Source organism: Equus przewalskii, chromosome 14 (assembly GCF_037783145.1).
Source record: "Equus przewalskii isolate Varuska chromosome 14, EquPr2, whole genome shotgun sequence".
NCBI lineage: Eukaryota > Metazoa > Chordata > Mammalia > Perissodactyla > Equidae > Equus > Equus przewalskii.
The window spans coordinates 56,519,054-56,539,998 of record NC_091844.1 but is presented as its reverse complement, the minus strand read 5'-3'; the positions used below and the strand labels follow the sequence as shown (position 1 = coordinate 56,539,998).

At 37.3% G+C, this 20,945-nt stretch overlaps 1 long non-coding RNA gene across 1 annotated transcript in view; it reads right to left on the bottom strand.

The window, feature by feature from the left end:
- Positions 1-20,945, bottom strand: part of LOC139075787 (uncharacterized) — a 122,537-nt gene that overhangs the window by 47,258 nt on the left and 54,334 nt on the right. The window contains exon 2 of the long non-coding RNA XR_011526577.1: positions 3,706-3,884. This is a non-coding gene — a long non-coding RNA (uncharacterized lncRNA). The remainder of the gene's footprint in view (positions 1-3,705; positions 3,885-20,945) is intronic.

Here is a 20,945-nt window from a genome sequence, read left to right as displayed (position 1 = left end):
GTGTTTTTTCCCAATTTTTCTATAGTGAAAATATATTAGTTTACATAATGACCTTTATAAAATAAAATGGGTGGTGCTGTGAGGCAAAAATGAATCCAATCTATTTGATAGTCATATTTGTTAACTCAATGTCTTGTTTCATGTCATTTGTTAATATATCTTCAAAGTTGGACCCTCTCCCTTCAGAAAATTCATAGAACAAGGAAAGTATGACTTCCCTTAGAGTACACCTTTATTATGTATAGGTTCCTCCTTGGGTCTCTATCCCATTAGACTTAAGCAGAATTAGCCAAGGATTTTTTTTCCCCTGAGGAAGATTTGCCCTGAGCTAACATCTGATGCTAATCTTCCTCTATTCTTTGCTTAAGGAAGATTAGCCCTGAGCTAATATCTGTACCAGTCTTCCTCTATTTTGTATGTGGGTCGGTGCCACAGCATGGCTGATGAGTGGTGTAGGTCTGCATCCAAGATCTGAACCTGTGAACCTGGGCCACCCAAGCAGAGTGTGCTGAACTTAACCACTATGCTACCAGCCAGCCCCTGGCCAAGGATTTTAAGCCAGTAAGCAAAATATGTCCATTAATCAGGGCAATTCCTTGTGTTACACATCAAGAAGGATCATTAGAGAATATACATTTGCAAACCATTTCCCATGATATTGTGATTTCCATCTGACTCAAAATTGCTACTATTGAAAGTAAAATCAAATTATGCCCTACAAAAAAAGACATGACACCAGTGTCCCCGGTGGGGAAAAAAACATGCACATACAAAATTTGGAAGTCTTATTTTTCAATGATATTGTAGTTGTTAGTATGACATAGTTAGAAACCTGTCATTAATATTTTTTATAAACAGTCTATTTAAAGGTCTGGTTTGACTGTCACATGCCTGCCTAGTTTCTGTTGTAAAATAATCTACTCACGAAATATTACTTTTACTTTGAGATTTTTACAGGAAACATATGTGGTTTCTCTAGCAAGGGTAGGAGGTAATATAAAGTGATAGAGAATTTAATACATATGCAAACAGAGCAGGTGGCTATTATGGAGATAGACATGAACATTAACTTTCATTCCCATAATAACTTTGGCTGAGGTAGCACTTTTCTGCAATTGCAAGGTTTTTACATGCGTGATCCTTAAGACACACTTCAGTGTGGAATGAGTGGGTGGCAGCTGTTCTCTTCATTTTACATACAGGAAAACCCCACAGAGAGGCACCAAAAGGCTGTCCACCACTTCCAGTGGCAAGTAAAAGATAGAGATGTGTAAGGAAGCCCAACTCTTTATGCTAGGTATACTTAAATTTCAAAATAACCATCTGCAAACAACAGCTTTAAAAAGAACGCATTTTCGAATATGCATATATTCTGTATTTAAATAAAAGAAACAATTATACCTCAGCAAGTGTACCAAAATAACATAATTAGTGATAGCATTTCTTGGCAGAAAATGGCAAGAGTTTGAACAAACATCTAAAATTGGAACCAGCACCTACCAACACTGTTTAATGATGAGATGGCAACAAGTACATTTCTACACCAAGTACAAGGATGCCCATCTTTTTCTCTTACATTGCATTCCACTAACAGGATTGTAGGATGTGTAGGCTTTAGACTTATCTTGGAAGATTTAGGACCAAAAATTCAAATTTCTGAAGATCTTAAGAAAAATAAAGACTAACGTAAGGGGTTATATTCTTAAATAAATATTCTAGACATTTTGATTAGTTTAGGGCAAAATTAATGCTAAGGCAAGTAAAGGAAAAAAATTTACATCATATTCAAGTTGCCAACAATAAGAACAAGTTATAAATTTTTAAATTGTCATACAAATGAATCTTTCGTTGAAATTTTAATAATTATCTGGTATCAAAACTTGCCTAGATCTCTCAACAATACAACTTCTCTAACACCAGTAACCTTCTTTGCTTCCATACTAGTGCTTTTCCCCCCTCGTTGACACTGGTAGATTCCAGAATCCCACTAACAAATAGCAAATAACAAATTTATTTTTAAAGAAATCCTACATTTTAAGGGGCCAGCCTGGTGGCACAGCAGTTAAGTTCACACGTTCCGCTTCGGTGGCACAGGGTTCGCCGGTTCTGATCTGTATCAGAGATTAATCAATGCTAATTACCATCTATACAAGTTTTCTACACTTTTTTTCATGAAAACTTTATTGTGACAATTGCTTTTAATCCTGATAGTAGGTAGTTTTAATATAAAGACTAAAGCTTGTATTTTTTATGATTATATTGATTAATGACTATAGCATTTCAAAAACTTCTATTTTCTATTGAGGTCCAAAGTATTTTAAAAACTTCCTACCCTGTACCAAAATGCAGCACACACATGGCAATGGATTCCACCTCCTAACCTCTACCACCAGAACCCGCACTGAAAACAACAGGAGTAGAAATTTCCCTAAAATGCCTTCTTTATTCTATGGCCCTCAACAACATATGGGATGATGCCCATTATGCTTATTCATTTCTGTGACGCCAGAAATTTCCATTTAATGTAGCAATGAAAATTAGCCTTCCAGAAAGTTGAAAAAAAACGGATCTTCGTTTATATTCTTATTATTGAAGTTAAACTTGGTATCAAATCTTTTATTTATTGAAAATAGGGAAACTCGTGGTAAAATGTTCTGTTCTTAGCCATAAGGAATTTTACTGCTTATCTTCTAAGAGTCAAATACATTGGAGTTTCTGTCTGTTGGGAACTGTCAGATAAAACACTAAATCAAATGACAGTAAAGCTTATTTCCCTTTTTGCAAGGCTACTTAAAGGAATTACCCTGAATTAAAAAGAGCAAAGTAAAGAAGATAAAAGGTAAATGGTGACTTGTCTGACATGATAAATGTGCAGCTGATTCCATGCTGCTTCACAAAAATGTCACACTCCTAGGGAGGTTTACCATTTTCCCAGCTAAATTATGCATACACAAACAGCCAAATGCTATTGTTACTCAGATTCCGTGAAAACCATCAAATACCACTTATACAACATATACGATACATTTTTAAGATATATTTGCAAGAGTGACAGGTCTCAATCACATTGTCAATCCTTGAACCTTTGCACGGAGTTAAGTGTTGCCAGCCCTGGCTCATTACTGGCCTAGAAGTTAGTCAGCTGAGACAAAATGTAGACAATGAGGGAAGGTCGGAGGGAAGGGAGACTAAAGGAAATGAAGTGAGTTGTGAAGCCCAAGCCATTTAACACTTTAAGAAGAAAGAGAAGCATGTGACATCTTGGAAGCATTTCCTCTTCCAAAACATAAGCCTAAGGATTAATGCCTGTGACCAGCATTTTTATTTTGACTTGAGCTACAGTTTTAGATCAATGTGATCAGTTAATTGCTCAGCTGTGCTCAATTACATTACATCTGAAATTATAAAGTTGAATATTATACAAGGATTTTTTTTATCCTCCTCCAGTAAAATTGTATCTTACTAAATACATGATATAAGCATCTATAGTAAACAAATATAACTTTATGGAGGGAAGAAAAAACTCTTTAAGCGTCTCTTCATACTTCCCCATCTGCACATTATGTATTAGGAATCAGAAAGAAATTCACACCTCTGAGTTTGAATCATAAGCAGATTGCTACAAGAAATGTGTCACATCACTGGCTTCAGGAAGAACTTTAAATTCTTGGAGCAAAATATAGCACTTCTGTCAGTTTCAAATACCTCATATCTGCATGTTTACTTCAAAGGGTTCAAAAGGAGCCTTTGCCAACTCCATGTCACTCGTCCCCACAGTTGGATGGTTGTCATGGCTGGATTGTTCATACAGTCCAGAGCGGTTACCCGACTTGAGGAAGCGCAGGTCAGCCTTCCTCTCACTTCAGCCACTGAATTTGGGCCACCTGGGGAATAGGAGTCAGGTGCACTGAGCGGAACTCAAGAAAATATTTCAAGTCATTGATGCTTGCTGTTATATCTCTACGAGAAGCATTCCACCCTACTCCAATGCCGTGACTCAAAGTGACCTCTACATCGGACACCATAGTCTTGCTTTTCAGGGCTTCAAACACACTCAAAGTTTCCATCTTGAGATAAGCAGAATCTGGTAAAATAAATGTAATGTATAAGCAAAGAAGACCAGTAAAGAAAAATCCCATGTGTAAAGAGAACAGCAATTTTGGTTCTCTTGCCTATCCCCTCCTCACAGATCTCTCACCCACTCCCATCCTCCAGCCCTACTTTCATCAGTGCCTTTATGGTTTTAATCATTGCCTCAAACACTTTGGGCCATTATTATTATTATTTTGGTGAGAAAGATTGGCCCTAAACAAACATCTGTTGCCAATCTTCCTCTTTGATTGAGGAAGATTATCCCTGAGCTAATATCTGTACCAATCTTCCTCTGTTTTATACATTGGATGCTGCCACAGCATGGCTTGATGAGGAGTGTGTATGTAGGTCTGAGCCTGGGATCCGAAGCCTTGAAACTTGGGCCACTGAAGTACAGTGCACAAACTTAACCATTATGCCACTGGGTGTGCACCGGCCCATTACTTTTTTTAAAATGGACCCAAAATTTTGCAGTTTGGCAGACTAAACATTACAAGAGTGTCATTAGAATAGACTTCTTATTCTCCTCCTCCTTCTCCTTCTTCTTCGTCTTTTAAATAAGGACAGACTCCTGTTCTTAAAGCTCTTGATTTTAGTTGGAAAATGGTTTGGTGGGCATAGTATATCTGTTTATCTGTTCCCCTTCCTAGAATCAATATTGTCTGAGTAACATTGCAAAACTCTTTCTGCTTTCCTTTCAATTCCTTTCAATCGCTCTCCTTTTCATTGAGCTATGTAGTGGCGGGGATGGAGCAGGAATAATAACTTTTCAAGGGGAAGGGGTTTAGTCAGTGTGAGATGGAACTTCACCTCTCCCTAAGGGTATGAAAACATAGCAGACTCATTTTACAGAAGATGTTATATTATCCCAGGAAAGAACAGGACACTAGTTAGCAGAAGAATGAGTGAAAATAAAGAAGAAATAGATGGCAATATATAACTACTTTTTTTCCCCTCAGGAAAGTTGGCTTGAGATAAGAAATGAGCCTCAAACTAAAAGAATTTTCTTAATGTAATAGCTATTAAGTGGCAAGGTTGGGATGTGAACCTAGGATATCTGAGTCCAAAATCCAAACTCCTTCTGATATGCCATGTTGCCTCATTCACAAAATCAGTCATCCTCCAAATGAGACTCTCATTCATTCATTCACTCAGCAAATAGTTATTAAGGGCAATCCACACATTATGTAGGAGTTGGGAAGGGGAATATAAATAATAAAACCAAGGACCAGTGCCAAAGATTTTATACTTTAGTAGAACTCATAATATAACAATTAGGAAGAACATAATTGTTATACATCCTAAGGTCATTTTCTATTAATTAAGTCAAACTATCAGTTATTAACAGATTGGATTGAATTAGGAAATTGAAGAAGCAATTAGATATTATAGACTCCAAATACTTTGACCAGAGTTAACTCAAATTTTACAAGCTTTAAATAGAGTCTCTTCCTCTTTCCCTCTCTCCTCCCTCTCCCCCTTCCTCTCTGTCAATCAGTGTGATAGCGAGCCACTGCTGTTGATGGTGCCTCAGTTGGTGTAGACAGTAAGATAGTAAACTTGAGAATCACTGCTTAGTGCATTTAGACCAATTATTTTGAGTAGATTTGAAAAAGAAAAAGACAAATCAAAAAATGACCTTGAGAAGAGTAGCGATGAAACTTTAATGAGGACAGTGCCTACGGCTGGATTTCAATGTCACTAAAAACATACAAATTATATGCAAATCTGAGAACATGCCTCTGTAAAATCCTTGTAGAAGCCACAATTGTAGATCATTTCAAAATGCAGACTTTAGGCAGAGATGACACTTTTAGGACCGTAGTCTGTTACAGTCTATCCAAGTAGTTTTCAGCCATACCACAAAATTCTGTGTGAATACTGAATTAGTTTTGTGTTGATCAGTCTATTTAAACAATATTTGTTTTATTTATAGGTCACTAGACTAAAACATAAAACTCAAACAGTTGAAATACTTTAAAAACCAAATTTCCCTCTACTAAATCTAGAGTAATGATGGCAAGTATGCAAAGAAGTAATTATTCATAAAAAGAAATGGGCAGACTCAAAATAAAGTAGGGAATACCTTTTTGAAAAGTTAGTTACAAAATGTCCAGGAAAATCAGTAGTTTCAAAACACCAAAATTGGATGAAATTGTAAATATTAGATTCTTTCTTCAGTGAGTAAATCAAACATTTCAGTGAATATTTACTGTGGAGAATTCAGAAGACAAAATATGGTTTCTGTCATTATCACATAGGGAAGTTTGTCAGTGCACTTGAAATACATCCCGAGTTATGGGCACCTAAGTGCAACACTCTTTTCTGAGGAAAGAGAGAAATTCTTTGAGTGTCCAAGCTAGGAAATCTTCACAAGTCAGGCTGATCACAACCCACATGTGTGTCCTGGGGAAAGAATAACAGGGGTGTGAATGTTAATTAAATAGCAAAGATACAGAAGAAGACAGGGATGGTTTTGACATTGTGAGACAGTGGAAGAAATTGACATGCCTGGCACAGATGACATAAGATAAATTGATATAAGTTTACATTGATTTTCGGAAGACTGAACCACACCCTCCAAACTATTTCACGTCCACAGGAGTGTCCTGGCTCCTCTATTCACCATAATTGGGATAAGTGCAAACAAACAAACATGGTCTCTTAGTCTGCCTATGCTCCCAGTTCCATAATCCCAGCAGTCATGTGTGTGCGTATGTGTGTGTGTGTAGAGATGGCACCATATTATTGTGGTGGGGAAGGAAATGAATAAATAAAGAGCAACCTACCTTTATAAGAATGGATTACATAGTTTTTTTGCCAGTTTTACTCCCAGGGATAAATATTTCTATTATGTATTGGGAATCTTATTTGGCAAAAGGAACATTTTAATGATAACTTCTCTGCCCCAGTTATAAACCAAATCATCTTTACAGTGGAGAGTTAACTTTCTGACTGATCCTGTACAAAAAGTGCTATGTCTGTAAATCTGGCCAAATGTCAGCTATTGAATAAAACCCTATATATCGTCATTTGATGGATTTTTATTAAAACTGAATAATATAGATGTAAATAGAGATATAAATCTGGAGTCTTTAGAGTATATATAGCATTTAAAATCACAGAACTTGATAAAATCACCAAGGTAACAAGGATATCTAGAGAGTATAAGAAGAGTGAGAGCTACACCAATGGAATGCCAATATTTAAAAGTCAGCAAGATGATGAATGAAAAAACATGGAAAGAAGCTGAAAAGGAAGTACCAGTTAGGTAAAGGAGAACTAAAACAGATTGGTGTCTAGAAATAAAGAAATGAACAACTATCTCCAACCCTGCTGAAAGTTAGAGTAGAACGAGCCCTGATAATTAACCATTGAGTTGAATAAGGTGGAAGTCATTGGTGAGCTCTATAAGAGCAATTTTAATAGAGTGGTTAAAGCAAAAAGCTGATTGAAATGGGTTCAAGAGGAAAGGAAATGAAGAGAGCAAGCATAGGCAACCAGGAGCAAAGGTGGGGCAGGAAGACTTAGAGGTTTTAGGTTTGAGAAGACAGTTGAAAAACAGCTGTCTAAAGAAATGGGATCCATGAATAAATCAGGAAGGCCAGCACTCTGGACCCACTTATCTCACAGCGGAAAAAGCAAATGAAATGCAATTTTATAAATTATAAAATAGCAGTGTAGGAGAATAACAAAGTGAATGGATAGGTAAATATAATGGGCAGCACCAAAGGCCCACTTGAGGCTTATGATCATGAAATTAAAGTAAGTGCATCAGCATGTTTGTGTTTTACTCTCCAGCCATGTCAGGCTGCCCATGTACATGGAGTAGCAGCAATAGTAATGAGAGATAATATATTAAAGGGTTGTAATGAACCAGACTTCACAATATATGCTTTAAAGGATTATTTCTTTTAATTCTCACAACAATCCTATAAGGCAGTGACAACTTTCAACTTACAACTTCTACAACTTTATAGATTCCGAAATACTTCACAAGGAGTAAGTGGCAAAGCCAGAATTTGAATGCGGACAGTGGTTAAGACTGTGTGTTCTTAAGCACTACTCTACAGTGCCTCAGCTACTCTATTTCATTCTGCGCACAGCGACCTCAACGTCTTTTCTAAGTCTGGCTAGTAAATAAGCCCATTCCTTCTCATGCCCCAGCTCTATCTTCCTCCTTGAGTTTTGGACCCAAATATTTAATAGCCTACCTGAATTTCCCAGTGGATATCTAATACAAAATCAACATGACCCAAACGGGTATGTATTCCTTCTCCCTAAGCCTACTCCTTTCTTAGTCTTCCCCATCTGCTCACATATTGGTTCAATAGATCAAAAAAACTTAAGATTTTTATGGTTAAATGATTTATAATGGTGAAAAAAAGTCAACAAAAAAGTCACTAGAATGGAAATTATAAAGGCCATAAAGGCATAAAAAAATGGATTAACAATAGTAAGTAATAAAACCCACAAAATCCTATTCTTACTATAATTGAAACTAAGCATACATGTAAGTATACGGGAAAAAACTAGAAAGGAATATGTGCAAATTAAAATATTTATCTCATCAAGTTAGACCACTTATGTTTCTTTTTGCAAATTACTATTTTGGTTAAATTATTACCACAGCTAAAGGAGAAAAAGCAAGATGTGCAACATAGACACACAGTATTTGAGGCAAAAAAAAAATCTTTTAAATGTTTTAAGAACAGAAACAGGTCTTAAAGTGTTGCTAAGTGATTCTTCTTCAAAGATTAAGAAGACACTAGATTCATTTCAGGTTCTATCACTAAAGCTTTAATCCATTTTCAAAATATTTAAAGGTTTCTACTTCTCTTCTGACAGCTCAGAAATGTGGTAAATAATCACTGATGGTTGATCTCTGTGACAATGATAACAGCAATAACGAGAGCCTAGCTAGAGAAGACTGAAGAGATTCCTTCCAGACTTCTGAAAACACCAACCTGTCATTTTCATTAAACTGCTTCCTGCTGATATGATCATTTCCTCTGACAACCACTCAGATTTTGCATCTGCTAGAGTCCCTCCTAAAATATGCTAGTTTTGACTGAGTCAATGTTTCTGAGTATGAAACAATTATATTATTAGGTGGATGAAATAAAAAACAATCACCAAGAGGTAAACGTAAACCCTTTTTAAACCTTAAATAACTGCAAAAAGTATTTCCACCCAAAATAAGGAATGTGGCCTCATTAAGATCAACCATATTTCTTGATGAGAAAGTATGTTTAGATTGGAAAGCCATGAAGGCTTCTGTGCAATGTGGTGTCTTGCCTCGCTGCCTTCATTGAGGGGTGGACAACGCTGAGAGGTGAGTCTGTGTATGGGGTGCACTCACGTGCCTATCAGAAGATGTAATATCATTTGACACACTTGGTGTTTTCTCATATGATATGTTATCAAGGGCTCAGGAAGGAATCCTTCTCTGAACATCCTTCCCAAAAAAGGATCCTTTCCCTGTGATCACTGTCATTTAAAAATTTAGCAGACCTAACAAAAGTAAGATATTTCTTGACAACATAATGGCATAAATTATTTCTATTATGTATTGTTTCCATACCATATCTAAAGGTCTAGAAGAAAGAAGGGAGAGATGTAAAATATATATTGAGGGAGACTGGTCTGACTAGGGTATTAACTGGGAGATCCTGGGTCTGGCTAAGGAAATAAATGCCTTGGTAAAGGGTCCTCTGGAAAGGGAAGATGAGTGGGATTCTCTGCTCAGGGTATTTACAAGGCTGAGATCAAGATGGCAGTCAAAATGAGTCCTGGTCTGGAGGCTTTTAGGAAAATTTTACCTCTCAGCTCATTCTTATTAAAATTACTATTATTTTACTCGTGTTTCAGTTTATATTTACTTTCTTTCTAATTCACTGCTTCTTGCCTTGGCTGTATGGTTTACTAATGAGCCCATCAAAGGAAACTTTTGTGTCTGAAATCATGATCTTTATATCTAGTAGACTAGCAATTCCTTTGTTGCTGTTAAATCTGCTTAAATCTCTCGTTTGCTCGTGTACTTTAGTATTAGACGCTTTAACAAAACAATCATAATTATTTCAAAATTCCTGTTTGTAATTCCAACATCTGGGTCATCTCTGAGTCCACTTTTGTTGACTGTTTTTCATTTGATAATGGGTTGCTTTTCTCTTCCTTTTTTGTGTGCTCTATAATTTCTGGAATGTCAGAGATCTTGTGTAAAACAGAAGGGACTGAGGTAAATTGTATGTATACCTGGAAATGGGTTTGCCTTTTCTTTTGTCAGGCCATTAGTGTGTGAGATTGAGTCAATCTAGTCAGGAATTACACTTGGGTTTATTGTTGCTATGGTTACCAGCAGGGTACCACAGGCCTCAAATCCCTCTAGCAGTTGACTACTATGGCCCTGTGGTTAGAGTTGAGGCTCAGTTGTCAGAGGATTTTTCTCCTTGTTTGGCTGTCCCTTCATTTCTCCACCACAGAAGAAACTTTCTCTATGCACTTTTCCTTTCCCCAGAGGTAGTCTGCTGTTGCTTGTATCCTGTGCTAGACTCATGTTGTGAGTATGGGTGTTTTCTGTTGTTCTAGTCCCACCTCAGTCTAAGAGACGCTTGTATGTGTAGGTCTTGGAGGTAAGCCTTTCCCATCTTCCTGTCCCTCTCACCCATGGCAGACAAATTCTACCTTGCATCTGACATTGGTCTTAGATGGGAGTTTCTAGCCCACTGCCCAGTAGTATGTGATCTTTGCTTGGTGTCATTATAGGATCTTAGGCCCAAGGCAGTTTCTTGCCCCTCCCACAGTGGTAAAAAGATTTTCTTCTGCCTTCTCCCAGACACCTAGTAGGAAATACGTTTCTGGGGGTGAGCAGAGCATTGTGCCTATTCTGTGCAGATGGTCACCAATTTTGAGTCTTGTGGGAAAGAGGATTCATTCCTACTATCACAGCAGCTTTTGTTTCCTAGGAGAAAAGAGTTTGGAAAAGCCGGCAGGTCTTTGTGCCTATATTCCAGAAAATAACAATCACCTCCTTCACACTTGCACCATGAACATAGGCTCACATTGGTCTCCAGCCCTGCCCTCAGTCTTCCTCTTCAGCTCCTGATAAAGGCTTATGGGAGAGAGCTTACAAGCAAGTGTGCTCTCCCCTTGTATCTGTGGTCCCCAGCTATTTTCGACTGACATGTTAGGCCTTCGGAACTTTGTTAAAATTTAACTGATTGTGGACAGAGACTCTTTTTCCTGTGTTCTGCCACAGGTCTGTGCCACAGTCAGTGTGTCCCATCTCTTTGGAGGGGCTTGCCCACTTTGGAGCTTACTTTGAGGTGGTTTTGCAATCTCTTCTCTCTGCTGGTTTCAGAGAAATGACTTTACAGTTTACTAAGCTTTTCTCATTGTTAGGATGGGAGCAACATTCTTTTTGGCTTTCTATCTCTTAGGAAACAGAAATCCCTTGCACACCAGTTTTTAAAATTTTAAATGTAAATTCCTTTCCTTGGACATGTTATAATTCTCCCCCCACCTCATGTTCAATTACTCGTACTTAGATTCATGAATTAACCTTAGACTCTTCCCTGGGTTCTTGGTAATTAGAGACATTCAAATTTGCAGACTCTTTTCTGATCCAATATTTTAGGAAACGTAACTTTTTCATAGCCTCAAATAACTTAAAAACTTAAGAGAATTTAAAGACAATTAATTAATTCATCTGAAATGGTGAATATACCATCTTTACCTATTAAAATTCATCTTTAAGATTTTCTAAAGGGGACGTCTGTATCAAAAAGTTTTCTCCCGGCATCTAAATTATCTTGTATATATTCAAACATAGGCAGTAAAAGGTTAGTACTTCCAAAAATAATACTTAGGAAAGGAAGTCCTGGGTTGTAAACTACAAGTGCAAAAATAAAAATCATGACTCATTGATTTCCAGGTTGAGCTTCCATATTTCAAAGGTCTTTTTTTAAAAAAGAAAGTTGCAATAAAGTGGAACTAAAGAGCCAAATAAGGATAAATGTGTCTGTGTATCAACTTATCATTCAGGTATAATTGATTGATTAAAACCCAAAAGTGACCATCTGCTATAAAACTATGTGCCCAGCACTAGCTGTTTCATTAAACTGTTCACTACAATTTCAGACTGTCAAGAACAAAGCCTTCCAAGCTGGTGACTTCATTTACCTGGACCACGATGAAAAGAAATATATATATACATATATATAAAAAACCTTTACCTTCATAAACTATTTAGAAAGTGCATAGGTACCTTGGAATACAAACTGGCTAAGATTTTATTTAAAATAATAAAGCCAGAGCAATCTCAGTTTTCTGGTCCATGCCCTTGCCCTCAGGCAGGCAGATATCCAAATATTCTAACCAAAAGGCTGGCTATGCTATATTTCCAGTCCTTCAAGAGAGAGATTTTGTAGCTTTCCTTTGCAATACATCCTAGGGTTTAATTTCTCACTCATGGGTTTAGGAGTTTATATTTTAGCTTTCATATTTTGGTGGAAGATAAGAAAAAGCAAACTGCATCCTTTGTATAAAACATTCTTGTCAGGAGTAAGGGCGTTTGGCCTGTATTAAAGACTGTTTATAAATAGTCACTAGAATGCAAACAAGACAGCAAAATTGACTTTGTTTTCTTTCCCATGCCTGGCACAAAGTAGGAATGTCAGTCATTTATTGTCACAACAAAAAATCCTCCCGAATTCAGATAACAATTGGTTTGGCTCATCTAGTGTGGGCTTGGCTGGTGGCTCTGCTTCAGGCTCAGGTGAATGGGCAGTGCGTACCTGAAGCTTGCTTTACAAATGATGAAGCATTGTTGCACAGAAGGCAAGTCAGCTATTGCTCTAAGATTGGTGCATAGAGAAACATCTAAACACCCAGTGGCTTAAAATGCAAGCATTTTTTTCCCCTTTCCCACTGTGTGCAGGTCCGCTTGGGCAGCTGTGATTTAAGCTATTGATTGGCTGGACTCAGTTTAAGTCTTCAGGTTGGATTACATGTCTCCATACTCTCCTTGAGCCAGCATTACCTGGGGCATATGCTTCTCAAGGCAAATCTGGAAAAAGAGCCATGTTAATGTATGCAGGCACATTTAAACTGTTCACATCAAGCCACTCACATAACTATAATCAAAGCAAATAAAATTCAGTTAAGCCAAAGGCAATGAAGTAAAGATTCTGCCCCAAAGATGAGGCTAAAGGGAGAAAATATTTACTGGAGTAGGTACCCACATATTTGTTGCTGAAAATAATATTCACAATAGATAACACAAAGCATTTATTGATCGTTTGCCAGTGCCAAACACTGGGCTGAGACATATGTCATTTAATTACATTTTCAAAAGACCTGTTAGAGAAAGTACTATAATTATCCACATTTTACAATAAGAAAACTGAGATACAGTGGATGGAAGTCATTTCCCAATTACATGGAGGTTCTAAGTATCTGACATACTATTTGCCCCCAGTAGTCTCACTCTAGAACACAGCATGGAAACCACTGTGATAATAACACTGTGATGACTGAGTCTCTCCCACAACCAGACTGGGCAATCTTACTTCCTGATTGACTTAAATTGTGAGTCTGACCTGACATGTCTTCTGGGTTGTAGACAAATGTAGAATGCACAAACTCACAGTACTTTTAGTGTTAGGGAAAATACTGCGCTCCCTTTAATTGGGCCTTTCAGCTTCCTGTCCATTTAGACTGGGCTTTTGCCTCCAGCCTTTGTTCAGATTTTTCGCCAACTGGCTGATCTCTAAATATCCCTTTGTTGGCTAAGAATCTGCTTAGTCTCCTAGTCGATGATGATGTCCCGTATATATCACCTACATGAGTTAGCATGTGCAGTTCAAACAAGTATTTCTCATCCCTCTGAACAATATCAGCATAGCCACAGAAACAGAACAGTGGGACAAAAGAAGAGAAAGATCCAGAAGAAGGTAGAAAGTACAGACCACAGCATAGCAGAGACACCAATGAGGTAATTTTTCCTACACTAGAAAGGAAAACAGTGAGAAGTTGGTTAGTTCATCCAAAGTTGCTCAGATGACAAGTTGCACAATCAAGTCTCAGAACAGGGTTTACTGATTCCAAAAATGATCTCACCTACTACTCTGGATTGCCTTCCATAAAAAACCATAATCTAACCTGGGTCTAACAAACCTCAAATCTGATGAAGCTCCTACACCCTAGGGTGACAGAGGCTCTCCTTGAGTCCATCTTCTTCCTACGGGGGAAACATCCTCAACACTCTCCCTCATCAATCTCTCTAACTCACTGTTGACATGACATGTTATCAAGTCTAAATTCTTCCTCCTGACTTTCTTGTTCTTCATTAGCTAACTACATTTGACCTAAGCTGATAACATCAAAGGTGGTATGAATTGCAAACGCCATCCACCTGCATCCCACAGGTACTATCCCTTCTTCAACAACACTGATAGAGCATAATTTACTGTCACTTGAGTATGTCCAGGAGCCCACCAAAAAGTCTATCTTTCTGGTCTACTTTCTCCGCATACTAAAACCCAATTAAATGACACGCAAACATCAGCTCTATAGCACTCTTTTACCTTAATCAGTCACACATATCAAAAATGTATCTTTTTAGATATAAATATAGATAACAAATCCAAAAAGAGTTTACTAGAGGAAGCAACACTCATTCTGTCTCCTCTTTCTCTATCTCCTTAGAAATACAACAGAAAAATAATCATAAAAAGGGAATCATAATGTGGTAGATAGTACATGAGTCTAAATGTCAAAGGATATGTGTTCTGCCAATAAGTAACTAATTCTGTGATTTGGGAAAGTTACATCCATCCTTTTTTGGTATCTCCTAGCAACTCCACTACATCATAACTATCTCAGTTGTGATTTTCTCCTTGCCTCCAAAGCTATTCTTCTTCAAGTGTTTCTTTTTCAATAAATGGTATCACCACTACCAATCCATTGCCTAAGCCAGAAGCCTAGGAATCTTCTTAGCCACCTCCTCTCGCCTTCCTACTACGTCCAATTAGTTACTAAGTCCTAGCTAGCCTACTTTCTACCTATATTTAAAATATGTTCTCTTCTTTCTACATCAACCATCACCATCTTGTTCAAGTCTCAATGCCCAGGCAACAACTTTTTAACTTCTTTCCCTACGTCCATTCTTGTCCCCCTTCAGTCCACTCTCCACAGATTAGATAAAGTATTGTATTTTGTTTGTAAAATGTTGTCTTAATCATGTCCCTTTTCTACTTGAAACCCTTCAAAGGCTTCCCATTGCCCTAGGATGAAATATAAAATTCTTAACCTGAGCTACAGGCACTGTATATGCTAGTTTCTCTTTGTACCTCTCTCAGCCTCAACTCACAACTCCCCTTCCACTATTATCTCCATAGCCACACCAGTCTCCTTTCATTTTCTTTAATGTGATCTCTCCTGCCTTGGGACATTTGTGTATGTTCCCTGTTCCTGGGACTATTTCGATCTTTCAACCTTCACTTATTATGTGGTGATAAATCTGTTCATCCTTCAATTCTTAGCATAATGTCTTGTTATCAAGAAAGGGTTTTTTAATGCCCCAGACTAGAAATGATAAACACAGTGATGTTAAAGCATAGCCACAAATTATGTGATACTCCTCTTTTCAAAAGGTGGGGCCTAATTATATCCCTTCCCTCCCTGAATGTGGGCTGTACTTAGTGATTTGTTTCACAAATAGAATGTGGTAGAAATGATATTGAGTAACTGATGACACTAGATCATAAAAGATATTGTGGCGTCCTTAATGCTATCTCTCTTGGATCATTCACTCTAGGGGAGTGCAGCTGCCATAACATGAGAATATTCAAACGACCCTGTGGAAAGGCCAATGTGGTGAGGAACTGAGGCCTCTTGCCAATGTGCTTAAGCTGTCTAAAGTGGATCCTTCAATCCCAGTCAAGCCTCCCATAACAATCTTCCAGTTGACACATTGACTGCAATCTCATGAGAGACTCTGAGCTAATACAACCCAGCCGGGCCGTTCCAAATTTCATTGTGAGATAATAAATACTTGTTTTAAGGTGATAAATTTTGGAGCAATTTGTTATGATGCATAGATAACTATCACAGTCCTCACATATGTATCATTAGGCATATTCATAATGTATTCATAATGTATTCATTTTACTATTATAACCAAATTATTTTATAATAATTTGTTTGATAAATGCCTGTCCAGGTTGATAGCAAACTCCATGAAGTTAGAGACTATACGCATTTTTGCTTCTCATTTTATCCCTCTTCATTCACCCCCCAAGACAGAGTCTATGAAAACATGGTACTCAATAAATATTTCTCAACTATATTAATATATCTGAATTAATATGTATGCTAATGTCACAGAGAGAGACACAACCTTCTGGTAATTTAATGAGTGCTATTTAAATGATTGATTTATTCATTATGCAAAATTAGAAAAATAGATATCCTTATGGCAGAATGATTAAAACTTCTCTTTTAACGGTGCCTTCTGGTAATGAGATAAACCAGTACATCCTTATGAATGCCTGAGAAATTATACTTTCAGCAGTAATAGAAGCATCAAAACCAACTCAGAGTTTTAGTAACAAAAGCAATTAAGGGATAAGTAGTTGTCATGATGTACTGCAGGGTCTCATTCATAATAGAGAAAACCAATCAGCATGTCACTGTCTTTTTAAAAGATCACACAGCACTTTCTCAGTTTCTGAATTTCACACTGGCAGTATGAAATGTGCTATTTAAAGTAATATTTCAGGGAACCTGGTCTTTCAGCCACTGACCCAAAAAATTCATCGTTTACAGGCAGTCCTAGTTGTTCTATTACATTAGAAAATTCTATAATGTACTTTGAAGATGGAAAGTCAGTCTGAAGCATTGCAACTCTTTTCTATTAATAAGAACTAACAAGATCTCAGTAAATTTTTTATTAATTATATTTATGACTTCTTTGTAAATTTTCTAATAGTAATTTTCCTGCCAGGATGCTGGAGCCCCTCCATTGAAACATTAAATCCAATTATTATACTTTCTCCTTAGCAATATCATCATTGCTCGAACTCTTCCAAAATATTGCTCTATATTCCGTAGGAACTTTGGGACCTGGTTTATTATATTTCCCTAATGCTCATTCACTCTCATCATCCCAGGTGAGTTAAAAGCCCCTCTGTTCACTCACTCATTCAAAAAGTATTTATTGCACTTCTGTTTTGTGCTTTTGCACAGGATTAAGAACTAGGATTATATCATTGATGGGGCTTCTAACCTCATGGGAGAAATTTTCTTTGAACAAGTAAGCATTTATTGCAACTCTGATAAGTACACACTATCAAGAAGAACGAGATTCTGTAGAGTATTTATAGGAGAACCTCCCCTAGAATGCTGGTTAGGATATAATGTAAAAATGGATATAATGAAGATCTGGATGAAGAAGAAAGCTTTTTTCAGGGAAAGGTTCTCTGAAAAAGTTACATTAAACCAAAGTTTCTTGACCTCAGCACTATTGACATTTCAAGGTGTATCATTCTTCTGTGGTTGTGGGGGCTGTCTTGTGCATTATAGGAAGTTTAGCAGCATTGCTGGCCTATACCTACCAGGTGCCAATAACATCCCATCTCCCAGTGTGATGACCAAAATTGCCAAATGGTGTGGGGCCTGGTGTGGGGCTGTCAGGTTTAGCAAATAAACATAGAAGAAACCCAGTTAAACTTAAATTTCAGGTAAACAACAGTTTTTTTTAGTATGAATATATCACACATATTTCATGGGACAGACTTATGCTTTAAAAGTTATTTGTTGCTTATCTGATACTCAAATTTAACTGAGTGTTCTGCATTTTATCTGGCAACCCAACCCGGGGGATGAAATCCCCCCTAGTTGAGAACCGCTGCATTAAGAACATGTTGATGAGCCCTTAGACATTCAGTCTTCACAGACCATTGATCCTGAACATCTCTGAATTTCCTATTTTCTTCACTTTATCAACTCAAATTGCTCTGAAGTACTCCAACTCAAAATATAAAATCTCAAATACTCTTCTCTGACCACTACTTCCTATGGTTCAAGTCCTCAGATATCCTTTAACCTGCTAATCCTGTCCTTCAGCTTATTTGTGACTTTCAGTATTTTGAATTCTTCCTTAGTTCAGCAGCCTGGTAGATCCCGTAGTCAATTACTGGAACAAACACCCTCAACAAAAGAAAGACAAACTTACCTTCTCTAGCACCCATCTCAATTCCTTAGCCTGGATTAACCCAGTTGATCTTTGTTATGCAAAGATGTTGAGGAATGTTGAATAACGCAACCAAACCAATTAGCTTCTTTAAGTCTCTCTGCTCCCCTGTCTCATCCTCTTCAAATGAGTTCTCACCTCAACTTCTAAACTTGCCCTAATAACTATTCCAAACATTCTTCACGTTCCTCACCCTCCCAATTTTTTTTCCTCAATCTTACCAGACATTCTTGCCTAAGGTCACAAAGTCTAACTGTTATGAACTTTCTCATATTCACCAGACTTTATCTTGAAATGGTCATATCACTTGCCCATTTTTTTCTTATTTCCTTATTGTCTAAGAACTTAATTCATCTGAAGTTTCTTCTGAGGCTAATTTTCTACCTCTATCTCATTCTCTTGAATGTCTTCCAAGATTTTACTCTGTGCTGAGGATTTCAAAAGTTGTCCTCATTTTGGGTTGTAGACATGTTATTTTCGACTGATTATCATACATCTTTTCTCAGATGTCCCATAAGTGTCTCAAAATTGCCTGAAAATTTACACATGTGCCAGCGTTGTCCATGCTTATAATTGTTATCAAGCCACAACCTGGGGTCATCCTAATAACATCTCCTCCCCACATCTCTTGCATCCAATCAGTCAGCAAGTCCTGTATCTACGTCTATTTGACATGTCCATCCTTGCTTCCTCCTCTTACTGATTTAGACTTTGTTCTGACCTCCGCAATCTTTCACAACTCATCCCCAGCCATACCTATGCATCCTCCATATTCTCACCAAACTGTGTATGTATGTACATATATATTCATACGTCACATTTTGAAACTCTTGCATGAATGTCCACCACCTTCAGGATAAAATGTAAACCTCATGATATAATACTTTCCTACATTTCTCATCTAATGCCCTTCCCTAGCTTACCATGTTTTATCATAATAAATTATTCAGAAGCACCACACTTTCATATTTACCTGCCTGTAGGCATCAACTCTCTGCAGTAATACTCTCTCCATGCTGTTTATTCAAGCAGCACTATCTCTTACTGTCCTTCATTCTCTTAAGCACTCTTACATGCCCTTTCTTCATTCAGATCTTCATTGTACTCATTTTTCCATTATATTCTATGTTCTATTTTCCCATAAGAATACAAGCTCCCCAAGGATGCAAGTGTAGCCCAATCACCTCAACTAGTGCCCAGTATATGAGAGGTATTTAATAAATATTTATTGGTAAACAGATAAACCAGTGAATGTTTTGGCAGACAATACTCTCTTCCTTATACTCATTTCTTTAATCTCTTCTCTTCCTTCTAATTCTGCCCCAAACACATACTCAAATACATTCTACCCTAAACACACACACATTTCCTTATGACTTATGACTACACTTCTCTACTTAAGCTGCCTTTTAAAGTTTCTCTCACATTTAATGACAAACTTAGTTGCTACTTCTTGCTTCTTTTCAGTGTAATAGTTTAGAAGTTATTATTCTTTATAACCAATATCCATTTTCAGCATTCTGCTGAAACTGATTTTAAGAATCCATGAATTAACTCCTAATTGCCAAATCCATTGGCCTTCATTGTCTTCATTTCACTTAACCTCTCTGCAGTATGGGCATCTCCCACCCCTGACTGACTTCACGAGAGTGTATTCACTCATTCACATATCAAGTCACTCAATAAATATTTTCTGAGTATCCACTTTGTGTTAAGCACATCACTGAGTAGTGAAGAAATATAATGGTAAGCAAGATTTCTTCTTCTTGCTCTCAGCTTGTAGACTATGAAAAAACTATGATTCTTAATATAGGTCTCTTTTATTATCTTCTCTGTTTCTTTTGCTTTCTCTTTCTATGTTTACACTGCAAACAAAATAATTCTTCTAAATTCCAATCAATTTCAAATTCTTCTTACTAAATCTTCCCTCTTTAGGTGAACCCATTCACAAAACAATTTTAAAGCTTAAAATGCTAATGATTCACAGATATCCATCACCCACCTCCCAAACTCCAGACTGAAACTTGCAATTGATCACTGAATATCCTATCTCACTAGAACCTCAAATTCAAAGTGACCTAAATTAAACCCAGTACCTTGATCTCCACTGGCTCCAAATTCTGTATTACCAACTCAGTTAAGGAGAGCATTACCTTTTCTGGAAGGCAAAGCTTCTAAGAACTTCCAAGTTATTTTAAACTCTGTCTTCTCCCTCCCTGTACTTCCTCAGACTAGTGGTGGGTAGAATTCTAAGATGGGACCCAAGATTGCCACCTCTGGTATACACACACATTCTCTCAGTTATTCAATCAAACACTAATCTAAGTGTTGCTGTGAAATAATTTTTTGGGAGGAGAAAGAATTTTATAGTTGTAATAAAGTAGCAAATATGTTGACCTTAAAACAGGGAGACGATCCTAATCAGGCAGGTCCATAAAAGACACTGATCTCTTACTGAAAGAAAGATTCGAAGTATGAGAGAGATTTGATGTGAGGGAGATTCTCCATTGCTGGTTTGGAGATGGATAGGGCCGTGTGGGACGGAATATTGGCAACCTCTAGTTGCTGAGAGCAACCTTTAGCTGAACGGAGCAAGAAA